The sequence below is a fragment of the Amia ocellicauda genome, assembly GCF_036373705.1.
Source record: "Amia ocellicauda isolate fAmiCal2 chromosome 11 unlocalized genomic scaffold, fAmiCal2.hap1 SUPER_11_unloc_2, whole genome shotgun sequence".
NCBI lineage: Eukaryota > Metazoa > Chordata > Actinopteri > Amiiformes > Amiidae > Amia > Amia ocellicauda.
Genome location: NW_027102660.1, coordinates 611,903 through 626,204, shown reverse-complemented (window position 1 = coordinate 626,204; position 14,302 = coordinate 611,903). Strand labels below are relative to the sequence as shown.

Here is a 14,302-nt window from a genome sequence, read left to right as displayed (position 1 = left end):
ATTATTAGGAACACCATACTAATACTATGTTTGACACCCTTTCGCCTTCAGAACTGACTTAATTCTACGTGGCATTGATTCAACAAGGTGCTGAAAGCATTCTTTAGAAATGTTGGCCCAAATTGATAGGATAGCATCTTGCAGTTGATGGAGATTTGTGGGATGCACATCCAGGGCACGAAGCTCCCGTTCCACCACATCCCAAAGATGCTCTATTGGGTTGAGATCTGGTGACTGTGGGGGCCAGTTTAGTACAGTGAACTCATTGTCATGTTCAAGAAACCAATTTGAAATGATTCAACCTTTGTGACATGGTGCATTATCCTGCTGGAAGTAGCCATCAGAGGATGGGTACATGGTGGTCATAAAGGGATGGACATGGTCAGAAACAATGCTCAGGTAGGCCGTGGCATTTAAACGATGCCCAATTGGCACTAAGGAGCCTAAAGTGTGCCAAGAAAACATCCCCCACACCATTACACCACCACCACCAGCCTGCACAGTGGTAACAAGGCATGATGGATCCATGTTCTCATTCTGTTTACGTCAAATTCTGACTCTACCATCTGAATGTCTCAACAGAAATCGAGACTCATCAGACCAGGCAACAACTGTCCAATTTTGGTGAGTTTGTGCAAATTGTAGCCTCTTTTTCCTATTTGTAGTGGAGATGAGTGGTACCCGGTGGGGTCTTCTGCTGTTGTAGCCCATCCGCCTCAAGGTTGTACGTGTTGTGGCTTCACAAATGCTTTGCTGCATACCTCGGTTGTAACGAGTGGTTATTTCAGTCAAAGTTGCTCTTCTATCAGCTTGAATCAGTCGGCCCATTCTCCTCTGACCTCTAGCATCAACAAGGCATTTTCGCCCACAGGACTGCCGCATACTGGATGTTTTTCCCTTTTCACACCATTCTTTGTAAACCCTAGAAATGGTTGTGCGTGAAAATCCCAGTAACTGAGCAGATTGTGAAATACTCAGACCAGCCCGTCTGGCACCAACAACCATGCCACGCTCAAAATTGCTTAAATCACCTTTCTTTCCCATTCAGACTTTCAGTTTGGAGTTCAGGAGATTGTCTTGACCAGGACCACACCCCTAAATGCATTGAAGCAACTGCCATATGATTGGTTGGTTATTGAACAGGTGTTCCTAATAATCCTTTAGGTGAGTGTAGAAACCTTTATCTCACAGGCTGGCCCACGGGAAACGCCTGTGCGCGTTTTACCAGCCGGCTTCGATGGGAGCCATTCGAAACACCAGGACAGGTCGGTTTCCGTAGTGTAGTGGCTATCACGTTCGCCTCACACGCGAAAGGTCCCTGGTTCGAAACCGGGCGGAAACAACCCGCGGTGCATGCGTGCTAGTACACACAGTGCTGACCACAAGTGAAGGTCTGAAGACTTTGTACTTGACGACCGCTGTAAATGGTTTCTTGACAGTTGTTGAGCAGAAAGTTATTGATCTTCCGAGGGAAAGGTCTGAAATCCGGGGGGTTTGCATAGGAATCAAAAAATTCACCACGGTGGTCCTCCCTTAGATAAATAGCCAGCCAATGTTCTCCGGGCATATTTTTAGGGTGTGTGTTGATTATGTACATTGCAGGTAAATTCTTGATCTTAAATTTAGGCAGCTGATCGCAGGCGTAGACTCCTTGAAACAGTTTCCGTGAGCCGGCCAGGGCATTCATGATGTGGTTGAGCTCTCTGGTGTTCATTTTAATAATAATCATACGGAACGTTTCTCCTCTGATTCACCTCAATAATGTTGTCAAACACAGCATACACGACCATATTTACAGTGTGTGGTAGAGGCTGCTTGAAACGCATCTCCAAACGCATATTGCCCGTCTTCATCAGTGAAATATGTTGTCCACACTCTTCGTCAGGGGTCAGGTTGAAACCATACAGGGTGTAACCGCTGCAGTATTCCCGGCGATCGATCAGCAGAGTTTGATCCTTGAGATGGCGACCCGTAGCCAGTACTAGACTGTAATATTCACGAACCGCATTGCCGTTTTCAAAGTCAGGTTGAAAAGGTCTGGATGGAACCTGCACACCATCGACGTACAATGCTATAAATTCCGCGTTATAATGTTTAAAGTTAAAGGTGTTCTTGTTGTAAACCCCGGTAAATGCATCATTATCCACGAGACCTATAATAACCTGTTTTGGGAGCTGTCCTAGAAACAGATTTTCCTGGTTCATCACCCGTGTCCCTGCGGGGATACTGTGGACTTTCATATAGACTCTTTCGATCGGGTACTTGGCGTTTGCCGTCACTAACGCCAGCGCGTGTCCTAGTTTAACCGCCGGGGAGACGGACACTTATTTCACAAACAGCGAGGCCGATAATATGGTCAGTTTATATTTTTCCGTATCAGGGGTCATCAGACAAAAAGCACTTTTACTACGGATCATTTTAATTTTAATGTCTACCCCGTTGAGCATGAGTTTTTCTTGGAAAAATATGTCTGCATGGATATGCCCCATTAGCTCAAAGGTCCTCCCTTCTGTTGAAGAGGCCGATCTTTTTTGCAAACCCTTATTGAGTCCCTCTGGATCCTTGTCGTCCATAGCTTCCGGGATGTCTTTGAAGAGAAGGCCGGGGCTGAACTGTTTGCTTAGGGTCTCCTCACTATAATTAAGGATACACTCCATCATGACTCTATAGGGGTAAGTATTGCTGCTTTGACTAATGAGCCGATCTCCCAGGGTCACATCCACCTGTGAAAACATGGTGGCCACCGGGTAATTGATTAATTGATGACCCCAGCGTTGGCCGTCTTCTCGATTGCATCGCCATCCTAATCAGTCACTTTACAGTTCATTAAAATAAATGTGTTATTCAAATCAATATAATCCTCGCCATTGCCAGCTATAAAAAACTCCAGAGGGGCCGTGTCTGAAATTGCAGAAAGAGGGGGAATCTCTACATATATGATCTTATCTATACTCGTTTGAGTGTATGGAACTGTAAACAGATCCAGTTCTGATTTGACGCATTCTTCCGATAGACTGTTGACAAAAGACATGTTTAAAAGATGTATCCTGAGGCTCTATTTTTCTTTCTTTGAGACTTTCTTTTTGCAGGTTTTTTCTTGTGCTGCTTCCTTCTCCGAGTGTTTCCACGATATGTTGGAGAATGAGAGATTCTTCGTTTTTTGTTAGCCACGGATCTTCGTCGCCCTGGTGGACACATGCTGTTTCTTCTTTTACCCCCCCTCCTCGCCATTACCATGAGACCCGAACCCTCCTGATGCTCATGGCTAGCTGCCCGGTTCATAACATTGGTGAACACGTCACTAACAATATTTTTAGCCGCTGATTTCAAGTGGGGTCTGGCTATAGCAAAGCCTCTCTTAAGCAGGGGTACGGCCATTCTAAAGAGACCATGAAAGAGTCCTCCTAGACCGGCGCCATACATTGTGGGGGCTCCTACAAAACCGGGCAAGCCGTTCCCGGCTTGCATCTTGTAATAATCCACATAGGCGCTAGGATCTACATAACCCCTCGAGGTAGCCATTTTAATAATGTACAAACTGTTTCAGGGGTCGAAAATGTAGTTTGACAATAACTTTACTGAAGCGGAAGGGTACGTTGATATTCTGATCCGATTTTACTTCGATCGTGATGTTGTCAAATTGGGTCTTTGAGACTGGTACGTAGTGTGGCTTGTCATAAGTAATTGTGACCATGTCATTGCTTTTACCTTTAATAAGTACATTTCTCAAAAGGGGGACATAACTATCCCCGACCCTCTGGTGGGTTATGATATCCGTATACACATAAAGAGTGTAAAAGCCGCCCCACCACTTCTGAGAACCTGCTCTCTGTGTCAGAATAGATCCCAAATATACGCCCCAGTTGGCCGCTGGTTTGAATGCTAATACCTGGTTTTGACACCTTGTACACTCTGTTTTTAATAGGGTTGTAATATAGCTTGATGTTGGGGGTGCCTTCTGAGAACTGTTTATGCATCTCATCTAATATTTTATCCACATTGTCATAATAACCTCCTTGTATCGTGAATGTCCATTGACTCTTTTTAACATCATCAAAAATGGCGAAGGTGGCATCCTTATCTTGTAAAACAGCCCAAGTGTAAGGATACTGTATTTCCGCCAACCCCACTTCCCACGACCCCCTTAGATCTATAGATTTTCCAAATTGTACCGTGTAACTGGATATTTCATTTTTAGGGTATATATCGAGAGAGGCGTTACTGGGTAGAGTCACGTAGAAGCCTCCTGATTCCATCTTGAGTATCGAAAGTAATGCCCACAACACACCCGCGGGCAAGTTGTTATAAGGATTGAATATCGCAAACCTGTTGTTCCGGGACCCAACTATTGAACTTTTCAGGCCATCCAAGCCATTTCATCAACACATATTTTTTCCGGTTCTGGGTTTTTTCAGCTAATATCTTTTCAACTCTGTATACACTGTCTTTACCCACAATAATTTTTTGTAACTCGGCTTCGTAAAACGTTCCTTCTATATCCTCCCCGTCATAGTCTTTTAACCGGTACACGGGTGGGTCTCTAGCCAACTGTTCGGTAACTGTAAAATATTCGTCAGAAAATGTTTCTTCATAACCTTTGGCAAAAGTACTCCTTAGCTTTGAAACGCGAACCACATCACCGATGTTGAACTTATAAGTAGTTTTTCCCTTCTTAATAAATGGTCCGTATAATTTTTTATAGACCTTAAAAGAATTACTTTGATCAACATCTTTAGGCTTCATTTTAATACTGGTGTGATACCCTTGGTTGTAAGCATCGATAAAATCCTGAACTTTATCAAAATACTTGAACGTGTTGACCGCTGTAAAATATCTCCACATTTTGGTCTTTATGGTGCGGTTAAACCTCTCCACTACCGATGCCCTAAGCTCATTACCGGTGGTGAAATGATGTATTTTGTGTCTCTTCAGTAGATTCTGAAATTCTCTGTTGAGAAACTCTTTTCCTTTATCAGTCTGCAGTTTTTTAGGACATCGACCCTGGGACAATATATCCTCAAAGGCCCTTGTCACCGCCCGACCTGTTTTATTATGTAGAATGCGAGCCCAGGCATATTTTGATAACACATCGATACACATCAACATCAATTTGTGACCATTGTTATGTTTTGATAAATTTGACATATCGACTAGATCCATTTGCCATTGTGAGTCTATGTCAGTTGCATATACGCGGTTTCTTTTAAAGTTAATCCTGAGAGGTTTATGTTAGGTATAGGCGTCTTGTTCCCGTAACCATTCTGAAACAACCACATCATTAACCTTCACTCCGGCCTCAGCGAGTCCTCTTTGAAAACCCTTCTTACCCGCCAAACCCCCAATCTTGGCTGGGTTGTAGTATAGTTCCTGCATTTGGGGAGCTTGCCGAGTCATTCTGTCAAATAACCACACAGACCCACACTATGCGCAAAGTTTTTATACAAGGTTTTTTATTCAACTTCAGGAGAGCAGATACCCCTTTTAAGACATTTGAGAAAAGTATAACATACACAACAATTTTTTCTACGGTCCAGACAAAATGAAATCAGATGATTGGTTACTTGATCTATATCAACAAATATACCTGTTTCTTTATCTTGTAGGCACACACCTCAGTTACATATGTAAATAAAACAACATTATGACCTATTTTAAAATTAAACAGAGGTGTATTAAACATGCTCAGTAAAAGGTCATACAGATGTTGATGAAATGGCCTAATATCATTCTTGGCCCCCTTGAGCCCTTCATCCCAGTGTTCGTACCCCCCGGTCTTTGTTACAGCAGCCATTCACTTTTCCAGGTTTGAAAGTTGATCCTCATCGATGGTTAAATCTGTAGAGAAAAGGCTCGCGTTGGCTACTTTTCTGTCAAGCACATGGTGTAATAGCGCTCTCAGGTTAGCTGCAGAGTGTTGATGACAGAACCAGTTGCAGAAGCAGTCCAGAACATTCCCCATGTTCAAAGTCCCTTAGTTCAGGTCAGAGTCTGAATCAGTGGCGTAGATGTCGAATTCTTCGTCGCTGCCCCCAGCTTTAACTTCTTTACGGAAGAAATAAGCTTTTAGCTTGCCAGCGGTTTTTCTACTCGGCTCATCCAGGTCATTGAGCAGCTGCCCAAGTTTCTCTATTATAAACGGCTCCTTTTTCAGCTCCAGCAAAATCTCATCTATGATTTTCTGGACTTGTCCCACAGTGACATGTATGTGGGAGTAAGAGAGCGCCTTGATTAGTGCCGGTTTCAGCCACGGTTTGTTCAGTCTTCTGTAAAACACATTGAAATAGAACAGGAAATAGTAACGGTCTGGTTCAAACAAACAACTGTGTCTCAACTGACTGGGGTGATTCACTTCACACCCCCGACAGACTTCTTTCAGAGCTCGGTCGATGAGAGCACTCAGAATATACACCAGGGTGCTTTTAACCACTCTGCTTACTTGGTCACATACCCCGGGCATAAATCCTGCGTCTTCATCACGCCCCCGGGACAGTCCGATGCTCATTGGGTCGCCTGGTGGTTTGTGGGGTGTTTCTCCATCCATTGGACTGACCCCCTCCTGAGACGCACAGACGGTAGACAGTTCGGCAAAATCGAGGCCCTCCATGAGCTCCAGAGGCTGGGGATCCCCGAGACTCATTTGGACATCCATCGCACCGCATGTTGTTTCGTCCTGAGGGACCGGGGTCTGAGGTCTTGGAGAGTAACCACAGTCAAAGGGTTCCAGAGTGTATACAAAATATGGGGAATAGAACCAGGGGTGATCCCGGGTTTGAAGAGGCCTGTAGAGCCTGTCGACGTCCGCAGCTTTCGGGTAAGACATTCTCTTTAATTTTAAACCATGAATGAATTGTTGCACCTTTTATCCTATCTCTTCACTACGTCACGACACACCGCCCTCTTAGAAGAGAGTAGCCCCTGAGCCGTCAGACCCCCCTCCAAAACCCCACACGTCGTCTGTCGTAGTTCTGCAAGCTTTCCCATTCACACCTTTCAAAACCCTGAGTCGGAGACTCCATTTCGCATTCTCTTGGACCCTCTTGCAAGCCTTCTAGAGTCTTATCCACAAGCCCCAGATCTCTCCAGGCCATCACCTTCAACCAGTCCTCATAAGAGTATTCAATTACCGTCTCAAAAGGTTCCAACGTACCCTCCTTCTCTCCCAAAGCAAGAAGCTCCACTCCAACATAGCTGGGATCCCTTTTAAAGCGGTAACCCCGTCGAGCCCCCCAGAACAACACCCAGGAGCGTTCAATCTTCAAATTGGTGAGTACAGGAACCCTTGCCCGGGATTGTTTCTTGCGGGGTTTCATGTTGATGTCGCTGGACATGTTGAAGAAGCGGGATGTTTCAGAAGCTGAGAATTAAAGAGGTATTGCCTAAAAGAAGCGCGGGTTCTTAAATAGAGAGGAGAGTTTCGGGGCGTTGCCTTCAGAGGGGTGGGGGTATTTATGGGTGGCCTTGTTGTTCAGGGTTTTATGGGTGTACACTTTCTGACGGATATGACGTAGGAATAATTAAGGAAATAACTCTACCTAAAATCACGCCCCCCAATTATGACGTAGGAATATTAATAAGCATAGGGCATACGTCATAACAAAATAGGCCGCGCCCAAAAAACCCTACTATCTACTCTTATGTAGTTGAAGGCGCAGTATAGCTCTGATAGTCTGGTGGTGACGGAAGACCACCAGCCGTTTGAACAAGCCATTCAGCATCACCTTGTTGGGCTAAGTGCAGGCACTGTCAGAGCGCAGGGCGTCCTGCCTTTGAAAGAGTTTCCGAAGTGTCCTGATGTGCCCTTTAGCAATGCCAAACAGGTTAGTGAAAATGGCATCCTTTCGCCGCACTTCAGACGACATCTCACAGCCTAGCCGACCTGAAACACCTGAGCCCGTTTTACCAGCAGGCTTTAACGGTAACCATTTGAAGCAAGAGGCAGCGGTGTCAGTTTCCGTAGTGTAGCGGTTATCACGTTTGCCTAACGCGCGAAAGGTCCCCGGTTCGAAACCGGGCGGAAACAGCCTACTGTGGGCTGGCCCTTTTCGTCATGCTTGCCCTCGTGGTTCCCCGGAGGCGGTGGGTGTCTTTTCTTCATTGGAGTGCCCGTAATCGATGCACTCAGAGCGTCCGTCCGTCGACAGGTTGAAATTGTAAACGCTGGTGTAGCCACTTTTAATTAAAATCTGATGATGATGATGATGATGATGTTGTTGTTGTTGTTGTTGTTGTTGTTCTTGTTGTCATCGTGGTCGCCGTCATTATTATTGTTAAAGTAAAGCAGTAGTTAGATTTGTTGCTACCGTAAGGTGTAGAAGACAACAGTAGGTATGGCGTGTGATATCAAAACATTCAGAATACTTTTAACCTATATAATTTATAAGCTTTGTAAAATAAACCCAAATATCTCTTTTGCGGGGATAAACGCTGTTCTGAGTAGTTTGTGACTTGTTTAATACCAAACAAAGCATCGCTATAAAAAATAAATAAAAAAATCACTGTAAAAGTGCTAGTTCTTTTTGATCTTTATAGTTATTTTCTAGGCTCAGGTTGTTTTTTAGCGCTTATAAAGGCCTGAAATATTCTTAGTGGTTGTTGACTATAGGTCTTGATGCTTAAAAATGTTTTTTTGAGAGACCAAAAGGTTCTAATAAAAGTTTAGAGTAGAGAGGAGAGAGATCGTCTCCATCTTGGTTTCTATTTGAAATTTGATGCAGTGTCATTTTATTGGTTGGTTTTGATATGTTAATTGGTAACAGGGTGGCACAAAGGCCAGACCAGAACAATGCCTTACAAGCAGATCCGGCATGTGGCCATCAGTATAAGTATGAAGGTCTGGTCTTCAGCTCGACAGACTCACACTGACCTTTCGATTTAAGACTAAAGATCAACAATGTCCGGAAACAACATCAGCGATTCGATTTAAACGAGTTTTTAGGCAAGTCTTCAGATTATTTTCATTGACTCAGAGCGTGTTGTGTGCATGTATTGTAAATAAGGCTATAACATCTGTTTTAAGTTCTGTAAAATTATTTTTCAGCCAGTCAACAGGAGTTAATTCCCAACGCTGAGGAGATCATCTGGAACAACGACGGTAAGATTTTTGTGTTTGCGCTCATGGGTTCTTATGCATGGGTGTGTGTGGTTTTGAAGCGGCTCATTAGAGTTATGAAAACGTTTTAATATATATTAATGCCGGTCTCTTTAATTACACAGAAACTATCGAAAGGCCTGTGATTAATGTCTCCGAGGATCGACCAAGAGAAGTGGTTGTCCCTAGACAGGCTGTCTGCCGACCGGGTAAGAACTAAACCCCTGTTTGTTTGTATAACGTTTCTGTAAGATGTTTGAGTCCAGTTTTGTTAATTTAAAAAAATTATCCTGTCTAACAGTATTAAGAAACGTGGTTCGAGACAACGAAAGGCCTTCCACATCGAGGGCTTGTTTCGTTTTACCTTCGAGAACCGTAACCTTTCAAGAATCTGAAAGGCCGTCAGCCCCGGTATCTGATAGCTGTGAGTATATATCTGCAGCCTGTAAGAGGTTAAAGCTTTTTATAAAGCGGTGTGGTTAAAGGTTAAACATGTCTCTTACCTTCACAGCGGTGCAAAAAGCTAAACCAGCCGAAAAACATAAGAAACGATTATTCTGTGGAGGTAAGTAAGATCTTTCAAACTTTAATGTTTTTAAAAGGGCTTTTTTGCCCGTTGAGGGCTAATATTTAAGCGATGGGTGACCGTTTCCTGTAGGGCGGGGGGTTCTGGGAAAGATCTTTAGAAGTCCGGACAGGTCTAGGCTTGTTTCTGGGGAACGTGTTTAGAAATGACCGATTGCTGTACCGTCTGGTTAGGAAGTAAAGCCGTCCGAAAGGGTTTAGTAAGTTGTTTGGCTTATATCCCGCTATTATACTTCTGTTTTAAAGTGGTTGTAGGAAAAGGCTTGAAGGTGTTCATTGTATTTAATATTTAAACAGATCGTGAAAACGTTTGTGAAACAGGAAGTCCCGGGATCAGGAAGCGTTTACACTTGGAAGGTTCGATTAAAAATGAAATGTTGTTGTGTGTGTGTGTGTTTTATTAACAATATTACAGTTTTTAAAGAAACATTTAAGAAACAGTTTATTTACAGCGGCTTCTCTGTTTTACATTTATTATCAAGTCCTAATAAATATATTGTCTGTAAATAATAAGGCGTTGTAGTGAATGTCTAAGGCTATTTTCAAAGGTCTAAAAAAGCTAAAGGTTTTGAATGTCCTGGACATGTTGTTTTAAGTTTGATTTCTGTCACCGTTTAAAGATGTAAATGTAATGTTTATTTTTATTCTTCCCAAGACTCTTGGGATAGTCATTCTGTGAATGAGCTATTGAGGACAATTACCCCGTCTAAGTGGGATCAAACATCTTCCCCGGTGAGATCACCGAGAGGATCCCCCACGGTGGTCTTGGAGACCCCCCAACATCTACTCAGGCCACAGCCTTCTGGGAGTAATTCAACACCCCAGATTCAGCCCGCCGCATTGTCGGGCGGAACAAATACAGGCATCCAACAACCTCAGGGGTCGCCGTCAGTCAGGGCTGACACACCACCCAACGACGGCCTGGTTTCAACATCGTCCCCCCAGACCCGTTTCTTGGCTACAGAAACGCGGAACAGTACCCCGCGCTTGGCCAGGGTGTCACCGCAAAGGCCTTCTTGGTCTCCGTCCATGAGTATACGCTCGCTCCCTGCCTCCTTCGACCGAGATTTACCGGAGCGACCATCCTTTGAAGCTGAGCCAGGCCACCAGCCCCCGGAGCTACATCCTGAAGGTCGGCATGAGTTGCTACATACTTTGTTACAAAATCAAAGACTTGTGTTAGTGGGGCAAAACCTGGTGATAGAGAGCCAAAACATCCTTGTTAATACCCTTACTAACGAATTGTACCGTATTTAATGTTTTAATAGACACAAAACGCCTTACTATTGTGGGTTGTTGGAAAAATAAAAAATAAATTAAAAAATGTCCTGACTTGGTAAAAGAACTCACAAACTAAAGGATTATGAACAAGCTAGGGCCCCAAAAAGACCTTCCCGAGAGAACATCCCCGGCCCTGTTGTGAACTCCTCTGATGTCCCAATGAACCTGGAACTATTACAAATGATAAATGATTTAAATAACCCCCAATTACCACCGATAGAATGTGAATTAACAGACTTACCGGTGAACCCCGACCTGTTACAGATGGTCAATGATCTAAATAACCACCTCCCACCGGTAGCGCTTATAGAGGTTCACCCCCTAGTTCACCCCGATTTGTTTGAAATGGTGGAGGCTTTGGAGGAGCTACCCCGACCAAATTCTGCCCCTATTATAAATGATTTGAGACAATTAGAACACAGGATGGCGGCAGAAGCAGCCATCACTATAGAGGAGGGTCTTGACATTAACCGGTTGGATATCTTTGAAGGACTTTTACAGGCTTTAAATGAGCCTCCTCAAAAAGGGGGTTTTGTAGATGTCAGCAGTGGGGGTGTTCGGAATGTGGAGGGTTCTGAGACTGATAAGGCTGTGGAGGACATGCTCTGTGAGAATGTAGGGGGTGAAGGCTTTGTTCAAAATGATGATGTGTCCAAGAGTACCAGTGATCCCGTGATTATAGATAGACCGGCCTATAACAATTTTGAAATGATTCAGCGTTTTAATTTTGCAGAACTTTTAAATTGTGACAATTATGCAGAAATATTTGTCAACATACACGAGGCCTTGCAGAAAATGCTTGAACAGGTTGCTGAAAGGGTCAGACCTCGAGATGTTGTACAGTTAGAACTCAGAGGGGATGATTTGTTTAGCAACCTATCTGTAATGCTGAGTGGAGATAATTTAGACGTCTGGCTAAAATCGAAGCGTTATTGCAAAGTAACGCAGCCATCTTAGCTGATGAAAGTCTGTCTCTGGTAATGAATGTGGTTCGTAACCCTGAGGGTGGGGCGCTTAGATGACTGTCGAAATGCTTGAAGAACGACATAATTAGGACCAAGCTCAGGCAATTAGTGGTGAGTTCCAGTGGGGACAATAAGCTCTGTTTTGCTTACAGTTTAATAAAACTACTCACCCCCGACATGCCTGAACCCCAAGCTCTGCAAGAGGCTTTAATGCTTCATCAGAGGGCCGGCTTAAACTCTCAACAGATGGTTGCCTTTTCAGACATCACCAAGTTTGAGGAGTTGTTGTCTTTAAAAATTGTTGTGTGGTACCGTTGTGAGGTAAAGGAAGTATTTGTGAAATTTCAGACACATCCTGAAACCCATACACAGACACTGTTTCTCTTCCTAAGTGATAGTCATTACTTTGGAATAAAGAGTTTGACGGCTTTTTTGGGTTGTTCGTATGTTTGTCATTGGTGTTATAAGGCCTTCAATGATAAGCTTAAGCACCGCTGTGACGGTTACTGTAACGTCTGTTTCAATCCGCAATGTCGTAAGGGTTTGGCCCCTACCATCCGATGTAAAGATTGCTTAAGGATTTGTCTCTCAGCGTTCTGTTTTTCCGAGCATAAGGTACAGAGGGCCGCTGCTGAGAGGGGTTAAAAAATGGAGTTATTGTGATCAAACTAAATGTTGCCCGCAGTGTTGCCTCCAGTACCGTTTTCATGAGGTTAAACCACACAAATGTCTGGAGCCGAGATGCAGGATCTGTAATGCTGATTTAACCCCGGGGTCCGAACACCAGTGCTTTATTCAGCCGGTTAAAAAGGAGCCGCCGCACAACTGGTATGTCTTTTTTGATTTTGAATGCCGGCAAGAAAACGGGGTCCACGTTGCTAATTATATACACTGTATTGACATGTTGGAGCGTGAGTGGTCAGCTAGCGGTGAGAGTTGTGTCAGGGATTTCTTTACGCGGTATCGAGGTCCAAAATACCTCAATTACACATTTATTGCCCACAATGCTAAGGGTTATGATTCTTACATTTTGATGAAGTATCTGGTGGAAAATGGGGTGACCCCAAGAATAATAGCTCAGGGTAGCAAGATCATGTGTTTCACCGACGAAGCTTTCAACTAACGTTACATAGACTTGTTAAATTTCCTCCCCATGAAATTGAGCGCTTTGCCTAAGGCTCTGGGTTTTGAGGCTCAGAAGAAAGGTTGGTTCTGCCATTTTTTTAATACTAAGGACACTCAAAATTATCAAGGGTCCTACCCGCCCGCCTCTTATTATGGGGCTGATACTATGATGTCTCATGAGAGGGAGGAATTCTTTAAATGGTACAATACGGTTAAGTGAGGTGTTTTTGATTTCCGAGAAGAGATGGCCGCTTATTGTAAAAATGATGTGGTGATCCTTAAAGAAGCCTGTGTGCGTTTCTGCGCCGAGGTTATCAACACATCGGGTCTCAACCCTTTGCAAAGTGTGACCATAGCGTCTCTCTGCATGAAAATGTATCGGTCCAATTTCTTGCAGAAAAACACTATAGCGGTCACCACTTCTGACAACTATCGTGCTAGACAAAAGAACTTTTCGACTGTCTCCATACAGTGGGTGGAATACCTGAGTGCCCGGGATAACATCTTCATCAGACATGCTTTAAATCAAGGGGAAGTAAAAATGGGGCCTTACTACTTAGACGGTTTTAGCGACGTGTCCGGGCGGCGTACCGCTTATGAGTTTGCCGGTTGTATTTACCATGGCTGTCCTCAGTGCTTTGACCCAAACACCTTTAACCCCGTAACACTAAAACTCTGCGGTGATATGTACTATGATTTCCAGGAACGAATTGAAACTTTAAAAAACACCTATGGTTTGAAAGTGCTGGTGATTTGGGAACACGAGTGGACGACCCTGAAGCAACAGGATGCGGGGGTACAACGGTTTATGGAAACCTTGGACTTTCCTGAATGTCTAGAGCCCCGGGATGCGTTATTTGGGGGTTGTACCAATGCCCTCTGTTTACATTATGAGGTAAAGGAGGGTGAGAGAGTAGATTACTATGATTTCACCAGTCTGTACCCTTATGTCAACAAGACCAAAATGTACCCGGTGGGGCGTCCAACCATTGTTTATCGTGACTTTCTCGAAATCGGACATTACTTTAGTTTGATCAAAGTCACCATGTACCCTCCTCGCGAGCTGTTCTTACCCGTGTTGCCTTACAGGTGTTCGGGAAAATTGATGTTCCCTCTGTGTAGAACGTGTGTGGAAACTGAAAATCAAACTACCTCTTGTCTGCACAGTGATGAAGAGAGAGCGCTGACGGGTGTCTGGTGTAGCATTGAGCTTGACAAGGCGGTGGAGAAAGGTTACAGAGTCGGTAAGGTGTATGAG

General features: G+C 44.0%; 2 non-coding genes across 2 annotated transcripts; both read left to right on the top strand.

Moving 5' to 3' along the window:
* Positions 1 to 1,269: 1,269 nt before the first annotated feature.
* trnav-cac (transfer RNA valine (anticodon CAC)) lies at positions 1,270 to 1,342 on the top strand. Its single transcript has one exon. It is a non-coding gene; the product is annotated as a tRNA-Val (tRNA).
* Positions 1,343 to 7,947: 6,605 nt separating this feature from the next.
* trnav-aac (transfer RNA valine (anticodon AAC)) lies at positions 7,948 to 8,020 on the top strand. The gene has a single exon. It is a non-coding gene; the product is annotated as a tRNA-Val (tRNA).
* Positions 8,021 to 14,302: the final 6,282 nt, after the last annotated feature.